This window comes from Pinus tabuliformis, chromosome 6 (assembly GCF_031772625.1).
Source record: "Pinus tabuliformis cultivar Carrire ecotype Pingquan chromosome 6, CPIR1, whole genome shotgun sequence".
NCBI classification, from domain to species: Eukaryota; Viridiplantae; Streptophyta; class Pinopsida; order Pinales; family Pinaceae; genus Pinus; species Pinus tabuliformis.
In genome coordinates, this window is record NC_142292.1 from 1116241212 (window position 1) to 1116254723 (window position 13512).

The 13512-nt window shown below is 37.3% G+C and overlaps 1 pseudogene; it reads left to right on the forward strand.

Annotated features, from left to right (window-relative positions):
* The first annotated feature begins 732 nt into the window (after positions 1-732).
* LOC149262799 (E3 ubiquitin protein ligase RIN2 pseudogene) overlaps positions 733-13512 on the forward strand; it is a 58379-nt pseudogene continuing 45599 nt past the window's right edge.

A 13512-nucleotide genomic window follows, 5' to 3' on the forward strand; every position in this document is an offset into this window, starting at 1 on the left:
AATGAGCAGTCGTCGTGGCGGTTCCAGGGGTCGTTCTGCTACTCAGCGGCCAGTCATTTCGCCTTCCTCCTCGGTGGAAATCACTTCTGAGCAGAACAGAAACCCGAGCAGACTTGCAGGCCGCAGCAATGTGCGTGGATGGGGAGAAATTATGGACTGTGGTCATGTGGAGCATCCGGCTGTTCGCTACCGGATCCCCTGCACTCTAGAGAACAACACTCTCATTGTCTCAGTCTCGGTGGAACATTGCAGCAGTCTCAGGGGGCAATTGGAAGACCTGAATGTGCCAGTGGTTGACATGCAAGTTCCTATGGTAGATATGAGGCGGCCAACCAGAGCAGACACTCCCCAAGCCACACAAGCTGCTGATGCTGGCCCCAGTGAGCCGGTACAGAGGTCGTTGCGCTCGGACATGGAGGAATCTCAGAAGCTCAAAGGTCAAACGAAGGATGAGCCTCACACAACTGATGAGGAATAGCTCAACCGTCACTCTGTTTTTCACTGCCAGGAATGCAACTCTCTGTTCGTCTCTTCTGCTCTCTTTATATGTTTGTTTATGTGTCCACCATGACGGTTTATATGTCCACCGTGTCAGTTTATGTGTCCACCGTGTAGGTTTATGTGTCCACCGTGGCGGTTTATATGTCTACTGTGCCGATTTAGATGCTGGCTATGTCGGAAGGATGGAAAGTTGATCCAATTTTGTAATGGTGTTGCTCTGAAAGGTCCATTATGGGGAAAATCTCTCTGGAGATGCAGGACCACGGCCTTGATGTAAAATTTGCTGTAATTTTTGAATTTTTTGTAATATAAATAGCATAGTCTTACGGAGAAAAAAAAAAAAACATGGGACTTCAAGGATAATAATATCCAACAGTAGGAGTTCTAGTAATAAATATAATAGTTATTTTAATTAAATAATGAGTGAACTAGATAGTTGCCTTAGCTATGCAATATATAAAGTGTTAGTGAATTAAAGGGTAGCAACACATAAATGGTCAAAGACCAACTTATTGAACCATGGAGACGGATTGGTTCAAATTCTATATAGATGCCCATTACTTAACATTTATACTTGAAGCCACATAAACAGTTGTCTTAGATGCAGTAGAATTATCTCTATGCTTTACAATATATGTACACAAGTCAATAAATATAAACATGGAATTCCAATAGGATTTCACCTAGTTGAGAATTCAACCCATAGATTGCATGTTTGTGTTGATTAGTTTGATTCAAACCAAGTCCCAAGATTGTAACACAAATTGGTACCACATTAGCAAATATAATTCCTTGCTTAAAACACAATATTATATCCACGGACATCTAATTTCATATTTAATCCAAATACTGAATACACATTAGAATCAATGTGCAGAGTTGGAAGGAAATAGAAGCATATCGATATTAAAAAAAATATGTAACATACAATGATAATTTCAACGTAGTTACACATTCTCCTTGAATACAAGGCTGAGAAAATTGTCTCAAAATTATTTCCTCTTTATCTCAACCCTTCTTATACTCCAAAAATTACATTTTTATATAAATAGGCATATGTACTCTTGAAGTTATGAAATTCAAACAAACTTCTTAATTTACCTACATTATTTAACACTCTAAAACATCATATTTCTTTAATTACATGGATAAGAAATGTAGGAATGTTGAGTCATTAATGGCATAATAGTCCAAATTTATATATCGTAACTACACAGATTTAAATCACAAGTCAAAGGTAAACAAAAATGCACTTTACCCATAGTAAATTGAACATATATCTTGTTAACACATTTTGTATCATGTCAAGATTCATATCTATCCATAATTAACATTACAATCCATCACATGTAATGATACAACACTTGAATATGGAAAATATAACGTTCGCACCTTAAAAATAAACTAGAATGACAAATTCAATCTTGTAAATATGGTTGGGTGAAAAATATATTCCAAAAGTTAGCTTAATTTTTAATCTTTCTTCCTCCTCCCTAATAATAATGAACATATTAATATTCTTTTCAAAAAACAACGAAATGCTTCCATAAACCAATCAAATGAGGTTAATTGAAAGTTTAAATTTATTTACAGTAAAACAGAGAACCTTAAAATATGAGTAAAAATTTTACAATTGTAATAAATGGAAACCATTGGAACTACAATTCACACCACCATCTGGTGGGAAAACCTTACAACCAACTAAAGTAAACATTTACTATATAAAGAAACTTTCCACCCATGAGTTAAAACAAAGTATCCTTTAGCAGATATTTAATTTTCAAGAAATGTATATAAAAGGGAATAAATTGAAAGCTAATGACTGTAATTATAACTTTTTGGAAAAACAATTTATATCTAGACATGTGAACTAGCTACATCTTCATTCAATAGAAGTTAATTTAAGCATAATATAAAAAACTAGAAATTATACATGATACTCAGTTGATCTACATTGTTCAACAGCTTCGCTTGCCAACTCCAACAAACCAGTGAATTTCACCACCCAACCATATCCAATAGAAACCATTTTCCCTAGAACCACTAAGTCATATGAGCTCACAAATAGTACCAAATTTAGCAATAGTGAGATACATTGGGAAAACTAAGGAAGATATCTTATCTTCCTCTCACGCCACCCAATTTCCATCAACTAGGAAAATCTATTGGGATTTTTAATTTAGGAATTTGGAAATTATTTCATCAGCAGCATCTCCCTACTTTTCCTGATATCCTCTCCCATGGGGAAAAATATTTCAATATTTATAAGCATTGAGTGGAGTGACACCTCCCACTTCATGAAAAAATTAACCTATTTTTAGTTTATTATACTTAATATAATTCACCACTGTCTCGTGTGGACCTCTCAATTTTTCTTAATTATTTAATTAGTTTAATTATCTAATATTCATCACCCTATGTGTCCTTTCTAGATAACTTTCTATTGTTTTTTTCAAAAATAGATAATTAATATTTTTGTATTAAAATAAAAATAAAAATAAAAAATTCTAAATGACCCTCTAAAGTGGGTAAATTGGAGTTAATTGAGCTGAAAGTTTAACTTAGATTAATTCAACTGGTTAATGTAAGCCTTTAAGTGGTGTTTTTTTTTCTTGTCAGAGAATAGGGATTGTGCGCCTCTCTCGACTTGTTAGGACTCCTCGCCCTTGCCCTATACCTAGGACCTCACATCCTAGTAGAATCAAGACTACACGCCTTGATCTATTCCAAGGATATTGGTTGTGAGTTCATACGCATCTAATGATCTATTGGCAAGGTTTTAATTCCCCAAACCTACTTGCATCATAACCTCATATCTTAAACACATCAACTAAAATTCATAATGAATTAATTCGATCACATTTTACCCAATTATATATATGACCTCCATGGTCATTTATTATCTAAGCATCCTTCTCGGCAAGTAACTAAGTTCCCTGCCAATTCCTGCTAAATACATGGTTAAGCGTACATAACCATGTAATTCATAAATCATCTACAAGATTATGGTCAGTTAGTTACTCCACATAGTAGTTTTTGTTCATGTGTCACAATCATAGACCATCATTCATGTCATGCACCAAAGTCAAAATAAGGATGCCAAAAGAGAAACATTGATAATATGCACTTAACCAAAATCAGTCTTATACACACAACCATAGATATTATCATAAGCATGAACCAACCATGTTTATAGCGTACAAGCATATACATAAGTCTGACATATATAATCTTTATACACTATGTTAGTGTCGGTATCTTCATCCCTCCATCAGTGATCAAAATTCTCTTGTTGCATGCATTCTTAGGTGTCTCATTTGATCAGCTGCATTCCATTAGGTCATGGATCATCTTATGGTAGTGGCATATTCTCAAATTTCCCTCATGGTCTTTACCTACTAGCCTATTTTCACAAATTCAGGTCATTTACAGTCATTTTCTGTCTTTACACTTACAAAAGCCATTTTTAGGGTTTTAGGTCTCATTAGGTTTAGGGTTTGTCATCATAGTCTTATAAAAGCTCAATAATGGTTAGCAGGAACATGAGGAGGTCTAATAAGGTCTCAGCATCAAAATTTTCAATAATGACATGCTCAGTGATTGATTTTTTTCAAAAACAGATTTTTTATGTTTTATGTATAAAATTTCATGTAATTTTAATTTTCCTATATGTAATAAGTCCGGAAATGCAGCCCTAGTCACCTTGCCAAACTCTTGCACTCCAGCTCCTATAAAAGAGACAAGAAATTTGAAGCATTAGTCCATCAAAAGTCAAAAAGCGAGCCAAATTGCAAAATAGAGTTTTTTAAAGGATAAAATGAAAGGAAAACATTAGAAAGTGGGTTTTTTTTAATGAAAAAATTAAATTCACTTGTATATAAAGTGTTTCTTGTGTGAAAGACATCATTTGTGTGCTAAAGAGTGAGAGAACAAGTGGAAATCATGATTTGAGGCGAAGAGAGGCAATTTGTAGAAAAGTTCTGGAATTTCCCTTGGCGCGACGCACAGAGCGCAGAAATTACACTGAAATATCAACAGGCGCGGCGCACCTGTTGAGCGCGGTGCACCTGTGTGTTGGCACGGCGCACCGGTCCTCCAAGGCTAAATTTCACCCAATCGACCTCCTCAAGCTCTAAAACTTTGCAATCTTCATTCTTCCAAGTAAGTAAACATTCCTAAGGGCCATTGAAGCAGATTTGATCATCTTAGATGGTGTTTTGATAGGTGCAAAATCAAACCCTAGTTTGTTGCTCAGTTGCACTACAAAAACTATCTAGGGTTTTGAAAATTGTCATTCTTGTTGTTTTATTGCCCTGCATCATTTTCACATCCCTCTCCACTGAAATTTCACTCATTTCATTTCCCTTCCCCTCTCTCATCTCCACTCATTCTACCCCCTATCCCCAAAACCATAAAACCCTAATACCTAATTCCCACTATTCCCAAACCCTAATTTGCATCCCTAAACCCTATCACTCCCTAAAAACCCTACAATTAGCATCAAATCTTCCTTTCATCAATCCCACTCATCAGTCCTATCCATCAAACAACAGTCACTTAGTCTTGAGATAAAATATCTTCATACTCATCATTTTACACCATACAATGGCAAATATGGAAACAGATTTAGCTTATGAAAGGGATGAAGAAACTGTGAGTGATTCCTCCCAAGAAATTCATGCACCAAGAAAACCACATAAGGGAGGAAAACACATCCGGGAGGAGCCCACTACACTCACAGAATTATTGGCTTGTCCTCTTGCAATAGCATGTTTCAAACATCAGCCTTGCTACCAGTTTTGTGAGATTGTGGAAAGGGTGAAATACTAGCATGAGCTTGCTAGACTATTTGTCTTTCATCTTCACAATGGCCATGTCAATTTAGCAGGTGTTACCTTCACTTTGACACTTGAAACTATAGCTGAAGCAATGTGTATTCCAAATGTTGGTGAACAGTGGAACAAAGGACAGCTTGTGGACAAAGAGCATTATGAGCCTTATATCAAGGCTAGTTATTAGAAGCAAATCAGTAGGGTCTTTCCTTTCAGATACCTACAGGACACATATGCTCCACTCATGAAGTTCATTATCAAATGCTTCAGTTGTGAAGGGAGATTTTCTCGCTTGTACACCTATCATGTTAGATTATTGATGCATTTCACTAGAGTGAGGATGATGAACCTCCCCTATTTCATATGCAGAAATATTGAGAAAATGACCACATTGGTGCAAAGAAAACCTCCTCATCAACAGTACAATAGCATTTATCACTTTTCATTGATCAAGATTGTTGTTTTGCATCAGCTGAGTTTGTTGAATGTTTCATGGGATGGTTTCATTTCACATGAGGTTTTCAAAATCCCTCAAGTGACCTCATCAGTATTTAAAGCAGCAGGAGGGCCTTCAAATCAACAAGAGGTTCATGAGACTCAAACTACCAGTGTGCCAGTATTTATCACTTATCAAAAAGGCACAAGGAGATTATTTGCAGCTGCCAAACGAGTATTATCTCCACCTGGGGTGGAAGGGGTCTCGTTTCCTTCATCAGACCATAGGAAAATGCTATCTTCATCGGGGTGAAAGAGGCTTTGCCTTCTTCTTTAGCAAAGCAAGTACAGGACAAAGGGAAACAACAATTTCATGATGAAGGGCCATCTGAAGGTCAGGAGAAAGATTTCATTTTGATTCAGGATGAGGATATTGATTTGGGCTCCCAAAGCTCAAAACTCAAGGAGATCATCAAATAACAAGAAGCTGACATTCATGAATTATCTCTTAGCCTTGAAAGAGCTAAGTGGATCATAAACTACCTTGAGCAAAGGAAAAATAAGTTGGAGGACAAGCAGACAATCATGGAGCTGCAAAACATAAGGGAAACCAGGCAAGCAGTAAAGAGGAGGAAAGTCAAGTTGACACTGCTTGAGCAAGATGTTGATGTTGATCGAGAATCTTAGCTAGAGAGGGAAAATATGCACTTGGAGAAGCTACTTCAGAAACCCAACAAGGAGAAAAAGATGTTGAGGCACATGGCTTTTCATTATTTGGCAAGAAACAAGATTTGCAAAGCAAGGATAAGGAGCTTAAAAGCCAAGTTGAGGAAAATGAAAGAGCAATATGAGCTCAAGATCTTGGCTGAAGCTTCCTTGGCCCAACATAGTACTTGATGCAGGTCACTCATGCCAAATTTCAAGAAATTTGGCACACTTTTTGGCAATTTTGAAATTTTGAAGGAAAAAATAGGTTTTTTTGCCTGGTGCGAAGCGCCACTCGGCACTCGCTTTTGATAGTGACCTACTCTAGAGGAAAACTCTAAATTTTTGGATTCCTTGTGAAAAATAATGCATACCCAAAAATTACTAGAAATTTTTGACAAGTTTTGAGCTTCCCAAAGGATCAAAAACACCTCAAAAATGCCCTCTCTGCCACTTTTTGGCCACACAGGAAGCAGTGTTGGGAGAACTGGTTTTTGGAGGGGCAAATGGACACAAAATTCAAAAATTTTACTTGTTCTAGAAAGTAGACAGACATACCTTCCAACAAGCCAACTTGGAGAAAATTTTGTGGATGGGAAGGCCTCCACAATCAACTGGGAAAAAGCGCTACACACATGATGAAAAAGTGCCATTTTTGCCAAAAAACTCTGTTTTTCGCCTAGTTTTTTCTCAGTTTGACTTTTTCTCTCTCATGATCAAACTCATGATGTAAATTGATGTAAATTGATGGAATTTGATGTAAAAATGATGAAAATTCACTCATGGAGGTAGATACACATGAACAGGTGGTTTTGAACTAAATGAATCAGTTTCCTATGTAGTTGTTCCACTGCCTATTTTTCAGTTCTTATTTTAGATATTGTTGAAACTGCTCCTAAACTCATGAATTCGACCCCTAAAATCTAGCATGAGTTGTTTTTTGCCTATATCTAGTACTTTTTAGTCATTTGTAAAGGTTGGACTCTTTTGAATGCTTTGAGCATTATTGTACATCATCTCTGCAGTTTGGCAAGGAAATAGACCAGGGTTTGCAGCATTTTGTGGGATTCTTGTGGCAAGGTGACTTAGTATTGTTTTTCTTTCTATGATTCAAGTTATCATGTGTTTATGTGTGCCATTATCTCTCTCTCTTTTCAGCTTTAACTAAATGAATCAAGTATAAAGGTGGAAATCATTGATGTTGTAGTGCTCTACCTTAGGGTTTGTTTAACTTTACATGTTTTCTATTGTTTGAAGAGGACTGACACTTCCATGCCCTCTCCAACTCCTCACCAGTCTTAAGACTCTCCATTTCACTTAATTCAAGGTAATAAATCACTTTCCTACCTCGCCCCACAGAAACCTCTGCAAAACTGAGCTCATTCCCTGGACCCAAAACTGCCTTTCACATCTGATCCAGCAAACCATCATAAAACTCAATCAAACTCCTCTGAGTATATACCTAGCCTAAAATTAGTCTTTATATCAGTCATCTCAAGCTTTATTGGCCATATTTTCCTGAGATTGATAAGGAGAGAGCCCTCTCCCGACCTGGTAGGGCTAGCTACCAGGTTAAGCGTGGTTTGATGTGACCCTAGACCTGCGTTTCTTAGACTGAGGTAGATTTAGGCCCTAACATATTAGAAACTGTACTGGGGAATGGAGTTTTATGTTCCTCGCCAAAATCTATCAAGTTTAGATCTGATTGTTGATGGTGAACAGCGATTAGACACCGGAAGGCTAAAATCGTTCCCCTGGCGACTCTAGTGTCGAAGAATACCAAGGTTTAGACTTTTTATGGTGACTTTAATCTTCAAGAATCAGTAGCCTGAATAATTTCTTGGTGAATTCATTGTTATCAAAATGGTTTCGCTAGATCAAAGGTATGCTCCCATGAGCCGAGATCACATTCCAAGTTTTCTAAATAAAATTCTGAAGGTAGATTGGCAAAGGAATTTGCCCATGTTTAAAGATGAAGATAGGAATGATGATGCTTTACATCTAGTTAGATTTCACATGCATATTCGTAAGTTGCAGGTTGATTTTCCTAAAGATAGCTTGATGAAGATATTCATGGCAACTCTGGAAGGTGAAGCCCGATCTTGGTATGAAAGTTTACCGCCTGCTTGTATTTATTGTTTAAAGGATTTCCATACCATGTTCTTTGAAAGGTATAAAGAATCTTATCCATCCTTAAATTTAGTTAATAACTGTTGCAGACATGTTTATAGCTTTATTGAAAATATTGAGAGAATTTATGAAGATGTTGACTTCATGGATGATGAGATCATGGAAGCCCTGTATCAAAATCCATTTTAGCAGCATAAAGATAACTTAGAGAATACTTGTCAAGATGCTCAGGAAATTGTAGTAGGTTCAAGATCTTAGTACAATGGAAATGATGGAAGAGAAGGTATTATTTCAGATCTGATCATAGCAAAATACAATATGCAGGAAAATCAAGTTTCAATTTCAGAATGTGATAAATTCAAGTCGACTATTTCAGATCTAGATTCAGATCATGATGATCAAGAGTACCTTGTTCTAAATCCCATGAAGGAGAGCTCTGCTGTTGAGATCATTTGGAATGAAGATAGAGTTATTGAACCAGGTGTTCTGATTTCATTAGAACAAAGCCTTCATGAGGAGGTAATCCAGTCATTTTATGAAAAACAAGATGAGATCTTTGTTCAAGTAAGTGGAAAATATTCTTTCGCTAACTCAATGGTAAATGATAATTTGATTGCCATGTCATATGAATATGATCAACAATGTTTTCAAATTTCAGAAGATCAGGGAATTGAGGACTGTCATTCAGGTTTTTCATGTTTTGAAATGTTATTTCAAGAAGACAATAACTGTTTGAGCAAAAGAAAACAAAAAGTATTATCTCCTCTGTCTGAAGATGAGATAGATCAACTCCTGAAAGGTCATGTTACAGCCCAAGCTAATGCAGGTCTGTAGTGTGCACATGGTCAAGAAGGTGTTGGTGAAGCTTCTTCTACTTTTGAAAATGATAAGGTTGTCATGTTTGATAATCTTGAAGAATGTTTTCTGTTTAGGAATGGCTTAGACCATGAAATTGAGGAATATGAGCCTGAGAGAGACAGTACGCCAGAATTCAAGTTAGAATTTCTCATGGTCGAGGAATTTACAGCTAGCACTCAGATAGAAAAATCTTACACTGCTCTATGCCTTCCTATCAATTAGCAGCCAACTCTTCTTTCAGATCATAATGAAGGGAGTACTTGTATTTTTGCTGTTGGATCTCAAGACAAGCTAGCGCTTCAGGATTTTCAAGATCCCTTCGGCATTATTTTTCAAGAATTAGAGAAGATGAATGTTGCCTGGTTCATTAGCATAAGCCTTGGTTTTAGTTATTATGGTGAGTTTCCTACATGTACATCATTCTGCCTACTCGGGGAAAATGAGAGCAGAATTTCAGTATGTAGCCATCTGCTGGATTGGTTACATTGGAAGGCCAACTTCACATGATTGTACATATTTCATCAGTAGGCAGGTGGTTGTCATCATGATTTGAAGCCTTCAAATCTTGATGGTCTGCTGCCATATAAAAGCTTTGTAAGTACTTGTTTCAGTAAAGTCAGTCTTGAGTCTTTTCTTTTTTATTCAATTCATTTTTGAATTAGTTTTGAGTCAAGACATTGGTTTTGGTTTATTGAAGTTATTGACTCCATAGCCCAATGGAAGAGGCATTGTCTTCTTTCCAGATATTTGTAGTTCTTGGCACCTCCCAAGAGCTACCATCCCCACTGGAGCCAATGTTAGTGTCGGTATCTTCATCCCTCCATCAGTGATCAAAATTCTCTTGTTGCATGCATTCTTAGGTGTCTCATTCGATCAATTGCATTCCATTAGGTCATGGATCATCTGATGGTAGTGGCATATTCTCAAATTTCCCTCATGGTCTTTACCTGCTGGCCTATTTTCACAAATTCGGGTCATTTACAGTCATTTTTTGTCTTTACACTTGCAAAAGCCATTTTTAGGGTTTTAGGTCTCATTAGGTTTAGGGTTTGTCATCATAGTCTTGTAAAAGCTCAATAATGGTCAACAGGCACATGAGGAGGTCTAATAAGGTCTCAGCATCAAAAATTTCAATAATTGCATGCTTAGTGATTGATTTAACAGATTTTTTATGTTTTATGTATAAAATTTCATGTAATTTTAATTTTCCTGTACGTAATAAGTCCGGAAATGTAGCCCTAGTCACCTTGCCAAACTCCTGCACTCCAGCTCCTGCAAAAGAGACAAGAAAGTCAAAGCATTAGTCCATCAAAAGTCAAAAAGAGAGGCAAACTGCAAAACAGAGTTTTTTAAAGGATAAAGTGAAAGGCAAACATTAGAAAGTGGGGTTTTTTTAATGAAAAAATTAAATTCACTTGTATATAAAGTGTTTCTTGTGTGAAAGACATCCTTTGTGTGCTAAAGAGTGGAAGAACAAGTGGAAACCGCGATTTGGGGCGAAGAGAGGCAATTTGCAGCAAAGTTCTGGAATTTTCCTTGGCGCAGCGCACTTGGGTAGTGGCGCGGCACACAGAGCGTAGAAATTACACTGACAGATCAACAGGCACGGCGCACCTATGTGTTGGCGCGGCGCATTGGTCCTCCAAGGCTAAATTTCACCCAATCGACCTCCTCAAGCTCTAAAACTTTGCAATCTTCATTCTTGCAAGTAAGTAAACATTCCTAAGTTCCATTGCAAAAGATTTGATCATCTTAGATGGTGTTTTGATAGGTGCAAAATCAAATCCTAGTTTGCTTCTCAGTTGCACTACAAAAACTGTCTAGGGTTTTGAAAATTGTCATTCTTGTTGTTTTATTGCCCTGCATCATTTTCACATCCCTCTCCACTAAAATTTCACTCATTTCATTTCCCTTTCCCTCTCTCATCTCCACTCATCCTACCCCCCTATCCCCAAAACCCTAAAACCCTAATACCTAATTCCCACTATTCCCAAACCCTAATTTGCATCCCCAAACCCTATCACTCCCTAAAAACCCTACAGTCAGCATCAAATCCTCCTTTCATCAATCCTATTCATCAAATAGCAGTCACTTATTCTTGAGATAAAATCTCTTCATACTCATCATTTTACACCATACAGTGGCAAATATGGAAACAAATCCAGCTTATGAAAGGGATGAAGAAACTGTGAGTGATTCCTCCCAAGAAATTCATGCACCAATAAAACCACATAAGGGAGGAAAACACATCCGAGAGGAGTCCACTAACTCACAGAATTATTGGCTTGTTCTCTTGCAGTGGCATGTTTCAAACATCAGTCTTACTACCAGTTTTGTGAGATGGTGGAAAGGGTGAAATACCAGCATGAGCTTGCTAGAATATTTGTCCTTCATCTTCACAATGGCAGGTCAATTTAGCAGGTGTTACCTTCACTTTGACACCTGAAACTATAGCTGAAGCAACAGGTATTTTGAATGTGGTTGAACAGTGGACCAAAGGACAGCTTGTGGACAAAGAGCATTATGAGCCTTATATCAAGGCTAGTTATCAAAAGCAAATTAGTAGGGTCTTTCCTTTTAGATAACTACAGGACACATATGCTCCACTCATGAAGCTTATTATCAAATACTTCAGCTGTGAAGGGAGATTTTCTCACTTGTACACCTATCTTGTTAGATTATTGATGCATTTCACTAGAGTGAGGATGATGAACCTCCCCTATTTAATATGCAGAAATATTGAGAAAATGACCACATTGGTGCAAAGAAAACCTCCTCATCAACAGTACAACAGCATTTATCACTTTGCATTGATCAAAATTGTTGTTTTGCATCATCTGAGTTTGCTAAATATTCATGGGATGATTTCATTTCACATGAGGTTTTCAAAATCCCTCAAGTGACCTCATCAGTATTTCAAGAGGCGGGAGGGCCTTCAAATCAACAAGGGGTTCATGAGACTCAAACTACCAGTGCACTAGTCTTTATCACTTATCAAAAAGGCACAAGGATATTATTTGCAGCTGCCAAACGAGTACTTTCTCCACCTGGGGTGGAAGGGGTCTCGTTTCCTTCATCAGACCCTAGGCAAATGCTATCTTCACCCGGGGTGAAAGGGGCTTTGCCTTCTTCTTAAGCAAAGAAAGTACAGGACAAAGGGAAACAACCATTGCATGATGAAGGGCCATCTGAAGGTCAGGAGAAAGATTTCATTTTGATTTAGGATGAGGATACTGATTTGGGCTCCCAAAGCTCAAAACTCAAGGAGATCATCAAAGAACAAGAAGTTGACATTCATGACTTATCTCTTAACCTTGAAAGAGCTAAGTGGATCATAAACTACCTTGAGCAAAGGAACAAGCAGTTGGAGGACAAGCAGACAATCATGGAGCTGCAAAACATAAGGGAAAACAGGCAAGCAGCAAAGAGGAGGAAAGTCAAGTTGACACCACTTGAGCAAGAGGTTGATGCTGACCGGGAATCTTGGCTAGAGAGGGAAAATATGCACTTGGAGAAGCTGCTTGAGAAAGCCAACAAGGAGAAAAAGATGTTGAGGCACATGGCTTTTCATTATTTGGAAAGAAAAAATATTTGCAAAGCAAGGATAAGGAGCTTAAAAGCCAAGTTGAGGAAAATGAAAGAGAAAGATAAGCTCAAGATCTTGGCTGAAGCTTCCTTGGGTCAACATAGTAGTTGATGAAGGTCACTCATGCCAAATTTCAAGAAATTTGGCACACTTTTTGGCAATTTTGAAATTTTTAAGGAAAAAACAGGTTTTTCTGCATAGTGCATAGCGCCACCTGGCGCTCGCTTTTGATAGGGACCTCCTCTGTAGGAAAACTCTATATTTTTAGATTCCTTGTGAAAAATCATGCATATCCAGAAATTACTAAAAAAATTTGACAAGTTTTGAGCTTCCCAAAGGATCAAAAACACCTCAAAAATGCCCTCTCTGCCACTTTTTGGCCACAAAGGAAGAAGTGTTGGGAGAACTGACTTTTGGAAGGGAAAGTGGACACAAAATTCAAAATTTCACTATTTCTAGAAAGTA